This window comes from Arachis hypogaea, chromosome 20 (assembly GCF_003086295.3).
Source record: "Arachis hypogaea cultivar Tifrunner chromosome 20, arahy.Tifrunner.gnm2.J5K5, whole genome shotgun sequence".
In the NCBI taxonomy this organism is placed as follows: Eukaryota; Viridiplantae; Streptophyta; class Magnoliopsida; order Fabales; family Fabaceae; genus Arachis; species Arachis hypogaea.
In genome coordinates this window covers 131,090,415-131,109,279 of record NC_092055.1, presented here as the reverse complement: position 1 = coordinate 131,109,279, position 18,865 = coordinate 131,090,415, and the positions used below count along the sequence as shown (strand labels likewise).

Genomic DNA, 18,865 nt, shown 5'->3' with positions numbered 1-18,865 from the left:
CATTATTTGATATATAATAAAAAATTTTTGAGTAATAACAAATATAATTTTTTTTATTTCTTTAAACTAAATTAATAATTCTATTTGATATCTTTGCACTAAAATACACTATGAATATGCTACTAATATATATATATATATATATACATATATATAAACTCAAAGCATTAATAATATTATTAATCTATTAATAATATTTTGAGTAAAATATATATAAATTTAATTAAATTTTTAGTATACATAAAATTTTAGTGAATTCACATTATTTTTATATTGATAAATCTTTATCGATCTGTAATCTTATGAGAATATGTATTATTAACAGATTAATAATATTATTGATGCTTTGAGTTTGTTGAGTATACAAATGGTTTTCATATATATATATATATATATATATATATATATATATATATATATATATATATATATATATATTATTTTTTAAAAGCCTTTGTGGGGGCAAATTCCCCCTCTTCATTACATGTAGGTCCGTCCCTGGTCTCTCCAAAAGCCTCTAAGAGGGTCAAAAGGAACAAATCATACGGAGAGAGAACTAAGTACATATATACATAATTATACAACCAAAACTAACCCGATAACTACTTCGCTTCAGAAGTCCAGATGCCTAACGAGGTTCTTCTCGACCTGCATCTGAAAAACAACAACATAGTATAGGGTGAGAACCAGAGGTTCTCAGCATGGTAAAGGTGCCACATATATAAGATATAAGGTCCTCGGAATGCTAGTGGCAATCCTAGAACGCCGACACTCAGATTGTAAAGCTTAAAGTATAAAACAGAAACCATAAAAGGTGGTTTTCTAAGAGTATCTAAGCCTAACTTAACTTAATCTTGAATCTAAGTCTTACCGCCTTTCCTCCATACCTCCATCTCCAACAACATTTCACAGACAAATAAACAGATAAAGGCAAGCACAAGAAGGTTACAAGTACTGCAGGTAACAAATATACATTTAACATAGCAAGTACACTTAGGCACACTCAGTTAATGCACAAACAAGTACTTCAAGTAATATGCACATGATGCATGCCTGTCCTATAGCTGATGAGTCTCATCTGTCAGTTATCAAGCCAACCCGACAAGTCCAGTTTGCTAAACCCTTGGACTGTCCCTCGTCGCGCATCCCCAAGTGTTTATACATAGCTTTTTCTCTTATATAAATATTAATTGCTCAATGGGGGTACCATTCCCGGGAATTTATACGTGCCCGATCACCCTTACGATGTAGAGTCAACAGAGTATCGAGTTTCGACCTGGTACACGTGGTGACAAGCCACGATACTTTACCCAAGGAATCTCGTATCTCAGATCATTTGATTATTCAAGCCAAGTATCATACATAATCATTCATAACATTTCATAGTCAATTCATCACTTTTTCAGCTTTACTTCATCTCCAAGTTATCTCCATTTCCTAACTTCACTTGATTATCAAATTTAATACTATTATTTATGACTAGAAGAATGAAAATAGAGGTTTAAAAGTTTGAAATAAGGTTTAAAACTCAGAAAACCATGTTTGCTGGAATAGGGGCCACGCGTACGCGTGGGAGCATAAAAATGCAGCTCGCGCGCGCATCCCCTTATCATGCGTACGCGTGGACATACATGCTGGTTCATTACGCATACGCATATAAGGAGGTCAGCCAAAAAAATTCCATGCCACGCGTACGCGTGGATGTACGTTTTCCAAAAATCTGATTAAGTAGAAAGCTGCAGAATTTACATAATTCCAAACCAAAATTCCGACGTACATAACTTAATCATTTTAAATTATTTTTCATCCGTTCTTTGAACGACATAAACTTCACGAACCCAATTTTTTATCAAAACAAGTTTGAAACCATTTGGGGGTCCGAAGGCCAAGTTATAGCTCGCCGAAGTTCGACCCGAAACCAAAATTTTGCAAACTTTCAAAACCTCATTCTCATTTAAAACAAATCCAATTTAATTCATCACTAAACCTACACTTGCTAACACAATATGTCCTTCTTCATTAACACAACAACCACCACAAAAATCATACCTCATACCAACAATAATACACATACACTTGCCAAATCCAACAACCAAAACCATAGCTCACAAATCCTAAGCTTATATGCTTATATCCTCAGATCATTAATCAACAATTTGCCAAACCAACAACTAATCAATAGTACCATACCAACACATACTTATCAACAAGATACTAAACAACAATATACACATACATTCCAACCTATCCTATGGTCATCTAGCCTAAGTTTTCACAGAATATTATATATTAAATGCAAGAAACCTAAACCATACCTTGGCCGGTTTTCTCGTAGTGATCAAGGCCAACACACTAAAATAAACACAGCCCCAAAAACTTCAATAAAACACTAGTGTTCAACCTCCACCAAGCTCCAACGTCCACAATTTCAAGCTCTAATTATTTATTCACAACCTAATACACATTCATAACACATATACACCTAAATTTAATACTCAAAGCACAAATTTAGAAAAATTTATGGTAACCTCACCTTACCCAAGCTTCGTATAAGCAAGAGTGAACGTTTTCCTCAAGCTAATTGGATCCTAAAACATCAAAGACAAAGAAATTCAACACCACTTGTTATTTTTAAAAATTGGGAGAAGGAGTGGCTGAGAGTAATTAATTAGCTTACCTATAAAATTGTTCCAGTAGAATCGTAGAGCTCGACGCGGTGGTCGCGTAGTCGCAAACGGTGCGACAATCGGAGCTCGGAGCGAGAAGTTATGTGGGTTTTGTTTTTGGCGTTAGGGTTAATCTTCTTCTCCCCTTCCCTGGATGTATTCAGCGTCTATGCTGAATGGAGAGGAAGAAGATGAGCTTCGGCTCATTTAAATGCTGTGCCAGTTGGGCCAATGGGTCTGGTTTGGATCCGATTCAACCAATTTGTTCCGTTCGGTACAATTTTGGGCCGAATTCTTTGAAATTAGTGTCAAAATACTCGTTTCGATGAGCTTTATCCTAATTTAATATAATATTCACATTTCAAATTTTTTTTATTAAAATTAATTTATTAACTAATTATCTACTAATTTAATAGGGTTTACATAAATTCGCCGAACCGGCCTGCGTAACCCGTCAAAAAAGGCGGGTCGGGATGAAAAATTAGGACTGCCAAAGAGCAAAAGCCCGTCTCACCTGCATCGCTTAAACTGCGGGTTTTGGTGGGCTTCGGCAGGGCGGGGAGGACTTCCTCGCCAAGCTTTGTTTTTTTTGACAAGGGGATATTTTTCTAATTTTTTTTGTCAAAACCCAACTTCCCCCAACTCAACTTACAAGCATATGAAGATGAAAATTGAGTATTTTTTTTATTATATTTATGTTGCTTTAGAGACAATATTTTATAATTATGTTTTAGATTATGTTTATTTTGCTTTGGAGACAATATTTATAATTATATATTGGATGAAAACTTGGTTTATAATTATGTTTATTAGATATTTATAATTGCAAAGACTTTAATGTTTGTGAATATTAAAAATATAATTTTTTTATGCCTTTAGAAATTATAAATTTATTAATATGGTTGTGAAATTATATATATTATTTAGTAGATAATAGTAAAAAGAAAGAGGAGCTTTGGCGGGCTTAGCCCACCATCCCGCCAGCCCGCAGTTAGACGGGGCGAGGTAGAATTTTAGGACCGCCTCACTAGGTGAGGCGGGACGAGCTAGCCCACTAAAGGGCGGGGTTCTGGCAAGGCGGGACGGGGCAGGCTTCCCCGCTTGCCACCCCTAGATATTTTAAAATTTGAAAATCTGCATATTTTGTGAAGATAACATATTTATAATTAAAAAAGTTAAAACAAACCAAATTCATTGAGTCGGCCCATTTATTAATTTAAACGAGCGGGTTTATCTCTAAAATTAAGTTTATTTAAATTTCGGATTAAATAGGATGAAACTGATAAATTAAAAAAAATAACGGATTAAACAGGTCCGCCTGCGTGCTAAACAGGCGGCTCGTTTAAGTTTTTTTTTTCATTTAAAAAAACAAATAGTACTTTTTTTTTAAAATATTTTTCATAATTCGACCCGAAAATTCGGCCTATCAACTAAAAAAACATGATTTTGTTTAAGATTTTTGAAATAAAGACGATATTTTTTGCTAAAATATTTTTTAAAAAATTAAATAAAATAATAGATGGGTTAGCCCATTTAATCCATCGAGTTTACCATAAACGGTCCGGACTAAAAAATTATGGCCTGCAAATAAAGTAGACTTAAACGGGCTATCCCATTTATCCTGTGAATTTAGGTGGCCTGGACCCAAATGGGCCAGACTAAGCCGTTTGACCATCATATTCATATTCCCTTCACAATACAATATATTACACCAACATATGAATATCGTCGCAAATAACTTCTTATCGCGTTGGAAAATAATAGCAAATTAAATCTTCTCATATTAGCATTCCACATGTAACACCCTACCAGATAAAGTCTTATGCTTAAGTCATAAAGCTGAGGTGGCAAGGTATTACGACCTCTAAAAGTTATATATATATATATATATATATATATATATATATATATATATATATATATATATATAATGGTATTGAAAAGGAGTAATATACAAGGAGCCTTGAAAAACAGGTTAAACAAAAATTGCAAAATAAAAAGCGCAACGCTCAAAGAAAAGAATTACTTGCGTACTAAGAAACCTAAAGGTTTAAAAGATAGATGAACGAAAGAACGAAAAGAGAGTCAAGAATACAGTGAACTAGCTCCTGACTCAGCCTGCGAAGCCAAGGCTGGTCGGTGAATATTTATATATATATATATATACATAAGTATCCCAACTACCCAAAATACAGAATAAGACCCTAACTCTCCCACAACCTCTATGAGGAACAAAATAACAAGTTTCTTGGAGAGCAAGCTAGTACATATATATACATACATATACAAACTAAAACCCAAAATACATACAGGTACTACTCCGCTTCAAAGATCTAGACGCCTAGCGAGGAGCCTCTCGACCTACATCTGAAAACAACACAGTATAGAGTGAGAACTGGAGGTTCTCAGCATGGTAAAGGTGCCATGCGTATAATAAATAAGGTCCTGGGAATGCTAGAGGCAATCCTAGAACTCCATCATACAATTATAAAACTCAATTTCTAAGTAGAAACCATAAAAAGGGGTAGGTGATTTAAGTACCCTAAACTCACTTACTTTAAAACCTAACATCTAACACCTAACCAATCCGCCCTTCCTCCAATTCTCCATCATCCATGATTCAGCAGAGACAAGAAACGAAACAAATTCATGCACAAGTGGGAAACAGATAGTGCATGTAGCGAATATAGCAAGTAGCATGATAAATATTAAGTTAGGCGAACCCAAGTAATGCATAGCAGATAAAACAAACAAATGCACATGATGCATGCCTGTCCTATGGCTGTTATATCAATTGTCGGTTACGTAGCCATCCCGACATGTTCTCAAGCTCAAAAATACACCATGGGAAAGATCCCCAAGCTGACATGGGGAAAAGGATGCCCCAAGCTCAATAATATCCAAGGGACGAGTCCCAAGCTGACATGGGGTGAAGAGACAACACCCCAAGCTGACATGAGGGAGATAACGCCCTCAAGCTCAATATATTCAATCATTTCTTGTAATGATCAGTTTCATTCTTGAAACTATTTCATATCTCATCTCATCATTCTCAACTTTACTTAACCCATTGATCATACATTTTATTGTTCTTGATTGATTAACATCATCAATCCTCAACTTCTTACATAATTCTCTTACTTGCCTCATACATTTCATAATGTAGAAAATTAATCATTCAAGCCTTAACATCATCATTCATTCACATATACGCCTCCTTCTTGTATAATCCATCATTCTTACCTCTTACTTCATTCCCAAGTTACCTTAAACTCCTATCTTCCACTAATTAGTAAGCTTATCTGCAAGATCTAAGGTTAACAGGGTAAAAATAGGGGTTTAGGGGTTTAAAACCATGTTTAGATTATAAAAACATAGGTGCTAAAAAACAGAGGGTATGCGTGCGCACACCAACCAGGAGTTACTTGATGTGCATGCGCCTTATCTGTGCGAGCGCCACCAACAGAAAGCATATCCTGGTATGTGCGTGTGCACAAGGGTGTGCGTACGCACACTTTCTGAAAACCACCGGGTGTGCGTGCGCACAAGGCGTGCATACGCACAAGTAAATGTTTCGCTTCTGTTGGGTGCGTGCGCACAACTCTGTGTGTGGGCACACACCAGAAAAAACCTGATTCTACTGTAACATTCAAAATTTCAGTTTTTTGCACCGATTTTCCGGCGTCCATAACTTCCTCTACAAAATTCGGTTTTTCGCAAACTTTATATCAACCTCAAGCTTATCAAACATTCTTTAATTTAAAATAAACCTCATTTGCATCCAAAATTTGAGAAGTAAGTTTTGGACTTCCAAAGTTCATCAAAATTTATTTTTTACCAAAATACACCAAACCCCACTTTTTACCAAATTCCCATTCCTTATCCACAAAACCGCACATTTACCACATCTAAAACCCCATTTCATTAATACTATCTACTAACACATTAATACTCACACCAATTTATAAAACTCATACATTATTCAAAAATCACCCTTCCAACCACAAGCTACCATTTTACAATTCATTAACTCATTTCCTCAATTTATTACTAACCACCCATAAATTATAATTAACCAATCAACAAACCATAACTACAAAATATCATTAACATATGCCAATCATCTCACATCGATTAATTCCAACACAAGCCTAATCATCAATTTACCATCAACATCATAAAACTAATCATTTAATGCATGAAACCATATCAACTTATCCTATAGTTCTTCTAGCCTAAGTTTTCACAAAACCTTATATATTAAACGCGCGAAACCTAAACCATACCTTGGCTGATCGCTATATTTAATCCAAGGCAGCCTCACTAGTCACAAACACAACCCCTCAAGCTTGAGTAGTTAACCAAAATCTCAGCTCCAATCATCCACCAAGCCTCCAAATGCCCACAATTCAATCCCAATGTTTATTTATATACTTAATTCACACCTAATACACATGTATACTTCAAATTCAGATTTAACATAATAAAATCAAAATTGGATTAAGGTTTAGGTGATCCTTACCGCACCCACACGCATTGCAACTCAAACCCGATAAGCTCCGCAAGCTAAATTGAACCTAGAACACCAAATTGGCAAAATCTCACTATAAGGGTTCAATTTCAAGAATAGAAAAGGGGGTAGAAAATCTGAGATGGAATTGGAGCTTACCGGTGAAATTGATCTGACAGAAATGTAGAGCTCGACGCGCTGGACGCGTGGCCGTAAATGGTGCAGCGATCGGAGCTCGAACGGAGAAGTTATGGTGGTTGGAAGTGGGAGTTAGGGTTTTGGTCATTACCTTCTTCTCTCCATGGCTGATCGAACGAAATGAAGAATGGAAGGAAGTAATGAGCTGAAGCTCACTTTATTTAGTGAAACAGTTGGGCCCACGTGCCCGATTTGAGTCCGGTTCGACCGGTTTGGTCCATCCGGCCCAATCTTGGGCCAAATTCTTTGAATTTGGTGTCAAAATTTTCTTTTTGAAGAGCTCTATCCTATTTTGATATTAGATTTATATTTTTAATTTTTTTAATTAAAATTTAATTTTTCTGTTATTATTTGCCATATTTGCGGGGTTTACATCCACAAAAAAAAAAGAAATAGTTATCAAGTTTAAATAGGTGTCCACGGATCAAATCATATTCACAAATCTGATATACAATTTACATATATAATTCGATCAACAAGACGATCGGATCGGATTCGATCCATACTCTAATTGGATCACGGATATCACACTATATTTGCGGATCCGCGCCAAATAATAAATAAAAAAAATATATATGTTGTATTTATATTTTACTTTAATTAATAATTATTATTTATATATATTATTTTATTTTATTTTTTTATTTAAGAAAAGTTAGTTTAATAATATTATTTTAAGAGTAAATATGTTTAAAAGAGTGAAAAAATTTATTACAGTGAAAAAATGAGTTTAACTGACTTTTTTTATAGAAATAAATTTTTTTAATATATTTTTTATTTTGTGAATATAAAATTTGATCTGATTCGATGAGTTTAGGTGGATCAGATTGAGATTTTGGTCATATCTGATCCAATCTGATTCGAACCGGGAATACCCTTAAGTTTAAATAGGTCATATATAGGGGTGGCAACGAGGTGGTAGGGACGAATTTTTGCCCTTTCCGACCACGCCCTGCCTTATAATAACCTGCATAGAACCCGTCCTTCTTTTAAAATTTATGTAACCATCATCACATATATAACATAAAATAAATTAAAAAATTTAAGAATGATACAATATGATTCATTATTTTACACACACACACATCACATATATAACATAAAATAAATTAAAAAATTTAAGAATGATACAATATGATTCATTATTTTACACACACACACACACACACACACACACAACACACACATATAGGGGTAAGCATGATTTGGTCCCTAAGGTTTTGGCCGAAAAATTTATTCGTCTCCAATCTTTTTTTGCATTCAAATTCGTTCTTAAGGCCCACCTTAATTTTAAAATTGTCCTTTCTGTAATTTTTAGATAAAAATACCCTTGCACAGAAGAAAAATAAGTAACAGGTAACAACAAGAATCATTACTAGTAATAACATGCAACAAGTGACAACCTTTTTTTGCACAAAAACAACTAACAGAGGATGAAAAAGAATTAGCAACAAGTAACAACAAAAATCACTACTAGAGACTCTGAGCACAACAACGAGAAGCTAAAGAACAAAGTTTGTGTGTGGACTCCAAATCTGGTTCAGGCATCGCCGAACAGATGCAATAAGAGCAAATCAATAGGAAAGCACTTACTCTTCTCACATATTCGCACGCATCGCTGATCAAGTTACAAGAGAGCACTACCCTCTTCCTTGAAATGACACGAATCTTTATCCAAACGACAATCACTAAGACCATCTCCAAAACGATGACACAGATTTCAATTTCATAGCATTTCAAAAGGCCGCTGACGGAAATTTCTTTGATCGTTACAATGGTCTTGTTTCCCCAGCCTTCAACTTCAACCAAGTCCTTGCTGGAACTCCGTCGGAGTGCGACGGTGGATCTAACGGCAATAGTGACGGCATTCGAGTTTTGATGGAGGAGTTATTGATTGGTGAAGATGCGGAGAATCATTAGAGCAGTCACGATCTTCCGTCTTCATCGTCATCATCACTAGAGGATTTGGCTCGTCGATGCCGCTTCTCTTTCCTTCCTCTTCAATTTTTCTTCTTCATCTCTGCTTCTCTCTCCCCCTGTTTTGTCTTTCTTTCGTTCTTTCTTTTAGTAGCGAAAAGGTCGTAGGTAGGGGTGGCAAGCGGGGAAGCCCGCCCCGCCCCGCCCCGCCCCGCCTAGTAAGGCGGTCTCAAAATCCCAGCCCGCCCCGCCTAGTAAGGCGGTCTCAAAATCGAGTTATTACCTGTCCTGACTGATTAAAAGTGGAGTGAATATCCACAAATTTAAATAATATTATCAACCTTAATCATGTAGCTCATGGTTACTCTTGTTTTTTCTGGATATTGAAAATTGATTATGAAAGATGAATATTTAAACTTTAGTATCTTTCCATCAATAGAGAAATCCCAAGGTGTTATAGTTTTACTATATAATAAATAGATGAATCGAAAATTGTTAACACATCAATCTGAAAAATGGAATTCACAAACTGTTCCTATATATATTTTCTAAAATAGTGACGGTGTAATTTGATTTTTCTCCTAGATGTTTTTGTCCCGTTGTTTAATAAAAATAATAATAAAAAATAAAAACTTTCCAACTCCTTATCTTCCGAATAACAAAATTTATAAATACAGTTTAAATCTTCAGTCTTTCCCTTCCCATTCGAATTCCTCTAAAACCAAACTAACAAATGCAATTTTAGTATGTATTTTAGGATAGTATTATATATATGTTTAATATTTATTTAATTTTGAACTTTTTCTTTTTAAATATAAATTAAATGGTTCATTCTTTCTTAACATTTTTGAAAAAAAATATTTTTTTTAGTAGTAGTATTTAAATTTATAATAATTATCCCAACAACTAATTGACACACATGCCATATATATTGGATATATGAATGATAATATTAATTAATTAATTATAGTAGTTAACTTTATAGTAATTCTCCTAATAATATTTTTCAGTCAAAATTATCTTAAATACTCCCAATTTTTTGTTTTAAAAATTGATGCATTATTGACCAATGATATTTTAAAATTTGAAAATCCCTAGTACTAAAATACATTGATGGATCATAAAAAATAGTATTGTCTCTTTAAAATTAAATGTTAGTTATTCTCTTTCGATAAAAATTAGGAGTGAATTATCAATTTGGTCTCTGTTTATTTTTCAGAATGACAATGCGACCTTTTAAGATAAAAATGATCCACTTCGATTCCTATTCTCTACTTTTGTGACACAACGCAGTCCTTATAGATGTTTTTCTGTCAACTCTGAACAGAGAACGCTGACGTGTCAGGTTCAGAAATAGACAGGAACTTAATTGTCTCTAAATTCAAATTGGTTAAAAATTTATTTGTTCATATTCTTTTAATTATATCTTTTTTAAATTTTTTTAGTCATTATATTAATATTCTTTTTTAATAAATTATTGAATATATCATATAATAAGTACAAACTAATTAATAAATTATTTAAATTTAAAAATATCATTTGTTATGAAACTAAATAAATAATTTTTAAATATATATAAATAATAAATATTAAAATTTGGTTAATACATTAATAATAATAACCCTATGATATACTATATTAGGATTATGATCTAAATAATTTTTACAATAAAATAAAAACTAATGAACACATTATTTGATACATAATAAAATTTTTTTGAGTAATAACAAATTTAATTTTTTTTATTTCTATAAACTAAATTAATAATTCTATTTGATATCTTTGTACTAAAATATACAAATATACTATGAGTAGGCTACAAAAACTGTCCATTTCTGAATCTGACACGTCAACGTTTTCCATATAAAGATGACGGAGAAACACCTACAAAAACTGCATTGTTTCACGGAACTAGAATACAGAAATCAAAATAGATCGTTTTTATCTTGAGAGATCACGTTGTCGTTTTAAAAAATGGACAAAAATTGAGTTGGTAGTTCACTCTAGAAACTAGTATTAAATTATTCTTTCTTAATAATTTTGGTCAAGTTTTTATAATAATAAAAAGTTGAAAATTATCAAATTTGAAAATGTTTGTATGCTCTCAAATTTTGATTTAAACATTAATGCATTTATAATATTTTAAAATTTTGAAATCTAAAGAGTTTGCCAAGATCGCAAATTTACTATGATACACGGACACGGACACGAGACACGACACGACACGGGACACGTCGACACGTGAATTTTAAAATCTTATATGACACGGGACACGCATACATATAAAATATAAAGTATTTTTTAGATAAATCGTAATGATATTTTGATATTTTATTGATATTAAAATATAAATTAAATTCTTTTATTAGTATTTAAAATATTTTTTTGTTTTAATAAATAATAATATATGCTATATCTAAATTTATTTTAAGAATATAAGTTAAGAATAAGATTGGACACGCTGACACGTGATGATATTTAGGTGTGTCCAGGTGTGTCCGGAGAAGAATTTTTTATTAAGAGACGGTTGGATACAGTAGACATGCGAGTCGGACGAATATCGATGAGTGTCGTATCCGAAATGTGTCCGACGCGCAGACACGACAACTCAACAAAGTGTCCGTGCTTCGTAGCAAATTTATAATCCTTTCACATTGCAATTAACTTCTTTCCACGTTGTAAAATAATAGCAAATTAGACCAAGTCATATTAGCACCCTATAACCCTATTAAATGGGTCATATAGCTCATAAATAATTTTATTATTTTTCTATCACCAAAAAAAAAAAAAAACCTTAACAAGGTGTTATGATTTCACTATATAAGTAGATGATTCGAACATTACTATCACATCAATTTGAAATATGGAATTCAGTAAACTTTTGTTCCATGTCATTGTTTGCTTCTTTCTCTTCTCACTTGTTTATGAAACTACAGATGCTACTAAAATTAATAATCGTAAAGTAGGTCTTGATCATAATGTTCCAGGTGGTACAAATCCAATCAATAACAAAACACCACCATTACGAAGTCCACATGGACCTCCTGCTGCAAAATACTCTTTTTCAGAAAATATAGGTCTCGATCATAATGTTCCAGGTGGTACAAATCCAATCAGTAACAAAAAACCACCATTGCGAAGTCCACATGGCATGGACCTCCTGCTGCAAAATACTCTTTTTCAGAAAATATAGGTCTCAATCATAATGTTCTAGGTGGTACAAATCCAATCAGTAACAAAAAACCACCATTGCGAAGTCCACATGGACCTCCTGCTGCAAAATACTCTTTTTCAGAAAATATAGGTCTCGATCATAATGTTCCAGGTGGTACAAATCCAATCAGTAACAAAACACCACCATTGCAAAGTCCACATGGACCTCCTTCTGCAAAATACTCTTTCTATAGGTGACTATAATGTTCTAGTTGGTCCAAACTCAATCACTTTTGCGAAATTCACATAAACCTCCTTCTACAAAATACTCTTTTTCAAAATTTATAAGTTTGGACCATAATGTTCCAGTTGATCCAAACTCAATCAGTAACAAAACACCACTGTTGCGAAGTCTACATAGATCTCCTCCAACAAAATAAATCCTGACCTTGATATTTGCAGTAGTCCAAATTCAGTCAGTCATACAACACCGACAATACCAAGAGTTCTTCGTTTCATATATTTTTTTTCGTTAAAGATCACAAAAATCATCACCATGGAGTCTAATAAGTTTATAGTTTAAGTTCACTGTAATGCAACTATGCAAGTTTATTAATAAATTTTGAGGCTATATTTTTTTCGCATTCGTCTTACATTTCAATTTCAATATATCGTTATGATCGAGTATTAGATGTTATTGGTATTCTTATATATATTGCGTAGTTATTTTATATTTCACCTGTTAAAACAACAAACTATACCAGGCATTTTTTTTCTTCTCGAGATTGTTTTATTTTTTACACCTAAAATGAGAGACATAAAACAAACCACCATTTAATTTGTGTGCAAAAAAAAAGGCTTAAGAAGGCAAGATCAGCTTCACGTTCTCTTCTTTAATCCACATACGTATATCCATTGACAGATCCAAAAATTTTATGTTATAAAGAGTTAAACACATAGCACATACAAATAACAAAAAATACACATAAGCATATCAAAGCAAATAAAATTAAATAATATAAAAATATTAAATACTAAATAATCTTTTATTTATTCATTATCAATACTGGTATATTAATAAAATCTAACGTGTCTGTTATTTTTTTATAAATTAAATACACGTGATAATAGTAAATAACTAATTAAATATGAAATTAATCAATGCAAAATAGTAAATAGATTATCTTCTAATCTAAGAGTTTTTATTTGAGATTTCTATTCAAAACCCTCATATCCTCGTTATATATTTTATATATTACCTAATAATTATTCAATCATTTAATAAAAAAATTATAATTTATATCAAATAATAATAATAATAATAATAATAATAATAATAATAATAATAATAATAATAATAATAGTACAAAATGTTTTATTGTTAGATAGACTGAAGTATAAAATATTTTATTGTTTTAACTAAATTTTAGATGATTTTTAGTCCAATTTATATTTGAGACTTGGTATTCAAAATAAATATGTAGTACAAAATTTAATTTACATTTGAGAATCAATAATCAAAATACATATGTAATACAAAATTCTTTAATTTACTAACAAATATCAAAGTTGAATAGAAAAATCTCTAAGAATATAAACCTGATGAGTAAATATCGCCCAATACTATTACTTCAAAAGACAAAGTATTCCTTGACATAAAAAGAATTCAATCCGATTCTTGTCCTTTAACGCAACTAAATAATACAATCCCTCTGCTCAAATGTGTGGTACATTTAGGTGATGAGCTGACACGTTAAATATCATGTCGTTACTGTCAAATTGGTTATGAATCTATTTATCTCTATTCATTCTGATAAAATAATATCATTTTGAGGTTAAATTAGTTAAAAATTTATTTGTCATGAATCTATTTATCTTAAAATAATTTTTGATATAATATTTTTTTTAAATTAATTTTTTATTCTTATGATATTCATTACATTAATTTTTTTCAATAGGGACAAATAATTTTAATTTTTAAGACAAACGATTATCTCCTAGGTAATGCAGCATATAATGGTATTACCTGGGACTCTTTCGGTAAATTTATATTATCCTTTAATGTCAATTTGGGCTCTCGCAACATTATTAGGTCAACTATGGAATATTTTCTATGGTTTGTCAATTATTTGCTAATGAAAAAACTTAAGGAAGTTGATTATTGAAATAGATTTTTATTTTAAAAATTGATGTACTGACCGATATTTGGAAGACCACAAGTGAATCATTTGATTTATTTCATAATTACAAATATTACACTAATAAAGTAGGAATGGTAAAAAATCATAAAAAATTGTATTCTCTCTATTCTTTAAAAATTATTAAATTAGTTTTTTAATAATTTTATTCAGAAAGTTCTCTTATAATAACAAAAGTTTGAAGAGTATCAAATTTGGAAATATTTGTATGCTCTCAGATTTTGATTTTTAAACATTGATGCATTATTTAAGATATTTTTAGGGATGGCAAACGGGCTTAAATTGTAACACCTTACCACATGAAGCTTTACGCTTAAGCCGTAAAATGTGTACATATAATAGCAGAAAGAATATAATAAACTAAGAGCCTTAAAGAACATGTGTAATAAAAATTGCGAAATAAAAGCGCAATGCTCAGAAAACCAGTTAACTTGCATACTAAGAAAAAACTATAGCTATCAAGTATAAGATAACAAAAGTAAGAATATAGGGCCAAAAATACAAAATAACAAGCTCCTAACTCAGCCCGCGAAGTCAAGGCTGGCCGGAGAATATTTACACATATATATACATATCCAAAACCCAAATTTACATAAACAAAATCCTGTCTCTCCCAGTGACGGACCCAGAAAAATTTTATAGTGGGGGCAAAAATATAATAAAATTTAGGTATTATTTTTTTTGGATTTCTACAATACCCAACAAGTTAAGGATTATTCTATTATGAATTTGAATTTCATTTAAGAGTCTTTAATTGGCCAATGAGTTACTACACATACAAGATGAAATTCAAACTCCCAACACTTACTTAGGTGGAAAACAACTAAACTGATCACTCAACCAACCCAAATTGGTTTAGATATATTTAAAAATTTAAATTATAACTATCTATACATATTAATAAAAACTAAAAATATACACACAATCACTTGTTATAGTTTTTAAAAATAATAAAGAGATAGTTTCGCACCCACAGTATAATATTCAAAATAATAAACACAATAATTTATAATGGATTTTTTTTATTTTTAACATGATAATATTATTTTTTTATATATTTTTTTAAAAAATTATTTTATTTTTTATTATTTCATATTTAAGTATTTAACTGTTAGATCTGTTTATTATAATATTTATAGCATAAATACATTTTTTTAACCAAAGTAATTATTATAATCAAGACCATTTTAATAATAAATATCAATACAGTATATTAATATATAGAAAATATATTTTTTATCTTAAATAATTTTTTAAAAAATTACTAATAATTTAAGTTGTATTTAATTAGAAAACTAAGTTTTAATTTACACAACTAGAAAATGAATTAATACAGACAGATTTACAGACAGATTTAGTCTTTATTATAGATGGATTTTTGGTTATCGACGAAATTACCGACGGATTTTTACCAGTTACCGACGGATTTTTCCTCTGTAAATTCTCCATCCATTTACCAAAGGCGACGAACTTTCAGACGGATTTTTCGACAGATTTTTCGTCTGTAATTACAAATGAATTTTTTGACGGATTTTCTATTTGTAATTACAGAGGATTTTTAGACAGATTTTCTGTCTGTAATTACAGACGAATTTTCCGACAGATTTTCCGTCTGTAATTTAAACTTTGGAAAATCATCTCACACTCTGATTACAGACAGAAAATCCGTCTGTAAATTCGTCAGTAAGGTAAAATATAATTTTTTTATTTTTCTAATTATAAAATAAACTTGTTTTCATACAAAATAAATATAAATTTAATACAAATTTTTATCTAATTTGTATTCGAATATTTATAATATTTCAAAAAATAAATAAATTCATCGTATTATCAAACTAAAAGAAAAGTACTATAAACAAGTAAGTCAATATAATTCAAAACATAAACAAAATGTATTGATCATCAACTATAATTCCTAGTATATTGTTCAACCACACTAAAACTATCAGCTATAGTCTTTAGTGTCATCTTCATCCTCATCATCATCATAGTCCTCATCCGAAGACATTGAGGGAGGCGGCGGTGGCGGTAGTAGTGGAACTGCACTAGAACTACTTGACACTCTAACCTTCTCATAATAGCTAACATCAATTACAAGAGCAATCCTCATCAATGATTAATCAAGATCAATGATGCTGGGAAATCCTCCTGATTGTTGGATCTAATTACAAGAGCAATCAACATCAATGATTAATCAATTTGCCAATAAATATCAATTCTAAAAGGATATAAATGTCAACAAGGGCCATTATGCAGATATTAATTGAATTCTTCAGCAACTAGATTGTAGTCATATATTAGAACATGGCAATGTCAAGATGAGCAAAAAACCTGTTGCTTCCCTTTGCCAATACTTTCTGCTCAGCTATATGGTCCCTATGAAGAGATCCACATTCTTGCTCACTTGCAAGCATATTACGCACCCCAATAGTAGAAGGCTCAAAAGAGCCTCTAGACTTGTTGATTCCACTAGATCCAGGAAGTGGCTTCAATCTGTACCACAAAATGCTTATTGATATAAGACTCTCAGCAGGGAGAACAAGAAGTTATGGCATACACAATAACCCTAAAGATATAATTCAAACAAAGAAACAATGGAATTCACAAGCAAACTCAACCTTATAACAGTGACGTTGATTCAATACCATGACCATGATCCATTTAGTTTTAACATACACAAAAAAGCATAGAATCATTCATATGATATTTTCTACCATTAACAAATTCTGTTGGATGAAAACCAGTGTGTGAAATTACTCCATATATATCATCATTGATGGAAAATCTAATAAATCCTCGAAAAAACTATTTGGTCAGTATTAGCATGACAACTGAAACCTAATGCCTGAAATCTATAACAAGACAAACTACCTGAAACCTTATGTATCATAAAAATGCATCTTCGAATCAGCATTTGCCTTTGGAAGAGCAGATCGTTTCACATCTCTTTCACTAGTCATGACTCTGTTTCCTACAGCTCCAACATATCTCTTCTTTTTAATTTTTTGATCCAACCCTTCACCTCCAGCAAGTTATTTTAATACATTAAGAATCAATTTGAGTACATATAAAATATTACAGGCCTAAAACTAAAACTAACTTACCTAAACTATCATGATCAATAATAATGCAGTTATTTAAAATCAAATGCTTGTCTACTTATATAGCAAGTATTTTACATCAAAGCATCTCCACCTCTTAAAATAAATTGTTGTTCAGTAAAGATCTTAGAGTGATTCATATTCTACCTACCTGTTCAAAATCCTTGTTAATAATTTTTACAAAGTGGTCAGGAGGATTCTAGAGACTTGGGCAAGGAAAACCATTTGATGAGAAAAACTGCAGCCAAAAACAGAATTCAATAAGCCATTGATTTGCAGCAACAAATACATATATGGACAAACGATACTGATTTCTAACCTTATTGGCAGCTGAGACAAGTCCGAAGTAGCTTATTGCTTATTGCTTATTAAACATTTATGTGAGTAACTTTTATTCTATTTTTTTTTATTTATCTAATCACTAACACAAGTTGCATTAAAGACTTTATACCCACGCCATCACTAACTCTCAATTCCTAAAGGTCTATTAGTATTTTGAGGATCATAGGGTTCACCATAAAAGAAGTCCGGAACAACCACATAGTAACCAGAAGCTGCAATTTTGTCTGCAAGCTTCCTAAACAACAAAAGATGAACAATGTTATTTAGGACAGGAACACATTGAGATGGAAACATAGATAATTGACAATAAGAGCATATTGAATCAGATTAGCCTCCTGCTTCTATTGGTGGTAAAATTTATCAAAACCTTCAGAAATTTTAAGTGAAAGATAGCGAGGCTTTAATCTTAGCAAGTAACCTCAAACAAGCAAGTAACTCTAACAAGCAAGTAACCTCAAACAAGAAAAGCTTATACCTTCCTTCTTGTCAATTTTTATTCAGTCAACTGTCAAACAAGAACCCATTCAAATAATTAGAATAAAGCAACAAAATTTGGAGAGAAGAATGTTAGAGAGAAGAAAACTTAAAATTATCCTTATAATTAAGTAGCTTCATGAGTACTACATTTATCATACATGCAACAACTAATTAACTATTTGTGTTCACGGTTGAAGACTAGATTCATTCGCTTAATTAATTTAGAAAATATATATTATGATCTCAATTTATTAAAAAGGTTATGTTAGAACTTACAGCAGATAGAGAAGGAGTGAAATTTGT

At 31.5% G+C, this 18,865-nt stretch overlaps 1 long non-coding RNA gene across 2 annotated transcripts; it reads right to left on the bottom strand.

Moving 5' to 3' along the window:
* Window positions 1-16,477: 16,477 nt before the first annotated feature.
* On the bottom strand, window positions 16,478-18,104 carry LOC140182595 (uncharacterized). 2 transcript variants are annotated; one of them, XR_011878511.1, is made up of 3 exons: window positions 17,895-18,104; window positions 16,974-17,135; window positions 16,478-16,803 (listed from the first exon to the last, which is right to left on the bottom strand). It is a non-coding gene; the product is annotated as an uncharacterized lncRNA (long non-coding RNA). The 2 variants fall into 2 exon arrangements; XR_011878510.1 differs by lacking the exon at window positions 16,478-16,803 and having other exon boundaries at window positions 16,872-17,135.
* Window positions 18,105-18,865: the final 761 nt, after the last annotated feature.